General features: G+C 31.2%; 1 long non-coding RNA gene across 1 annotated transcript in view; it reads left to right on the top strand.

Annotated features, from left to right (window-relative positions):
- Window positions 1–2603, top strand: part of LOC117114798 — a 7621-nt gene that overhangs the window by 2355 nt on the left and 2663 nt on the right. The window contains exon 4 of the long non-coding RNA XR_004446448.1: window positions 2052–2259. This is a non-coding gene — a long non-coding RNA (uncharacterized LOC117114798). The remainder of the gene's footprint in view (window positions 1–2051; window positions 2260–2603) is intronic.

A 2603-nucleotide genomic window follows, 5' to 3' on the forward strand; every position in this document is an offset into this window, starting at 1 on the left:
TTTTAATAGATTTTTAATAGACTTTTTATAGTGGGCTTCTATAGTTATTTCTATAGAATTTTCTATAGATTTTCTAAACAATTATGCTATAGACATTCTATAGTTTTTTTTTTAAAGAATTCTATAGAATTTTTTTGTAGGGGTACAAACAATCAATAGTGTTCCAATCCATAACCCACCCACTACTTAAACAGAAAAATAAACTCGGGGTAGGAGGCCTTGGGATATGACTGCTAGGCTTGACCTCCTAAATGGTCCGGTTGAAACGGCCGTTAACTCGATTGTGGAATTAAGTTTTTATTATTTTTTTTTATTCAATCTTTTGATATGTAATATAGGTCTAAATGTATGAAAACAAAACCTAAAATTTTATCTTCATTTTGTAAGAATTAAAATATATATTATATTAACCGCTCTGGAACTTGGAGCCGGTTGGATATTAGAGGGCGCTCTGTTATAGGTCAAGGCACTCTACGCAAACACAACACGGGACAACTAATCTATGTTTCTGCACCTTTATTAGCTTCTTGGTGTTCGAATTTGGTGACTACAATATACAAAGAAAGAATAGCAAATATATCACCGGTAAATCGGATAATTATCATAAGTATATGGAAATGAAATATAAAAATATTACTCAATGAGTATGCTACCAGATTAAAGCACAATATATTGCAATAAATGAATGAAATGTCTCAAGGTACTGTAACTCAATGGACTTCTCTTATACACATCTAGATGTGTATAAGAGACAGGTTGAACAATAAACCAACCGTTTTACTTTATAATAATCTTACTGAAGTTCTTTTCATCAATAAACAAGGCAAATTGTTGTAAAAAAGTAACAATATAAAAATACAATAAAATAAATGATAATACATAATTCTTACATGAATTTGACCGAACTAAGCATGAATCATCACTTCAAGTTCACTGCTTTACTGAATTATTACTCAGCATACTATGGCCTGTGATAATAATATAATTGAATGTATAATTCGTAACAATGTAAAAACAGTTGAATAATTAAAAAAGGACATCCAGTGAGCCAGCTCACTGTAAAATATCCAGTAACATAATACAAAGGCATTCTTCATTATAACTACTTAGTACAAGCTAAGTCACATGTGGCAATACAAGGCCATCAGATAAACAACACTAGAGAAAGTTGTTTCAGAACAAAGAAAGGCTGTTAACTATCAGCTCGTGTACAATGCATCTCATTTAATATTCGTTATAGTGGGCTTCTATAGTTATTTCTATAGAATTTTCTATAGATTTTCTAAACAATTATGCTATAGACATTCTATAGTTTTTTTTTTTAAAGAATTCTATAGAATTTTTTTGTAGGGGTACAAACAATCAATAGTGTTCCAATCCATAACCCACCCACTACTTAAACAGAAAAATAAACTCGGGGTAGGAGGCCTTGGGATACGACTGCTAGGCTTGACCTCCTAAATGGTCCGGTTGAAACGGCCGTTAACTCGATTGTGGAATTAAGTTTTTATTATTTTTTTTTATTCAATCTTTTGATATGTAATATAGGTCTAAATGTATGAAAACAAAACCTAAAATTTTATCTTCATTTTGTAAGAATTAAAATATATATTATTTGCACTAAAAATTAAAGTTGTTTTAGGATCGATTAGCCTTTCTAAACCAGTACTACTAGCCTATTCCTAGTAATATAGCATAAATTCCTACCAAACATTCGCTAGCACTGTACATTCTAAATATGCCTTGCTATATGAATTGCATTTTTAGCGTTAAAATTATGGCCTGAGTCGAAATTACTCGACATCAGGCCAGATTGATTTTCGTGTGATTAATTTTTCTTGTTTAGTTTACAAACTATGAATAAAATAAATCTACTTCCAAATTAGGGGTTTTTAACAAAATACTGTATTTGATTTAAATAAGAAATTAAAAATGTATAAAATAAAAATCAGTTGCCCATGCATTTTGGCTGCTGAAATACATTGTATTGAAAAGCCTAGGTATAAAGAACATTTGTTCATTACTAATTTAAGAACTTTCTTTATTTTCAGGTTGCACTAGATACATTTTGTCTCAAAGGACTATTATGCAGTTTTAAAAAAGCCAACATGCAAGTAGACTGGTGTGTGCTGCAATGACAAACATGTTCTCCAACACAGAACTAGCAAAAGGTTTAGTCTCAGGGCCGCGCTTGAAACAATTGAACATAGGGATAGGCCAGTTTTAGACCAAAAATATATACAGTACCTGCAACAGTTGGTAAGTTAATTTTCTATTTATTTGAAATTTAAATAATCCATTTGTGTTTTAATTTAAGACAACAGCAAATGTATTACAGTAAGTATATTGCATTATAGTAAATTGTCTGCTTTACGACCGTTGATTTTAGAATAACTTAATATTACCATGTTGAATTACTAAAAATACAAGCAATGTACTATTCAACTGTTGTAAACAAAATTTGACATTTTCCCCGAGACCATTAAAAAACCCTATGTATACCTCGTTGCTCCACGATTCAATTACAGTAAATAAATTAACAGGGCCGGCGGAACGTTTTTCAAAGTGGGGGGCCCCACTTATAAGCAGGCGCGTAACAGGGG

This window comes from Anneissia japonica, unplaced genomic scaffold (assembly GCF_011630105.1).
Source record: "Anneissia japonica isolate Jap-2015-1 unplaced genomic scaffold, ASM1163010v1 scaffold1118_len251929_cov158, whole genome shotgun sequence".
Taxonomy (NCBI): Eukaryota; Metazoa; Echinodermata; class Crinoidea; order Comatulida; family Comatulidae; genus Anneissia; species Anneissia japonica.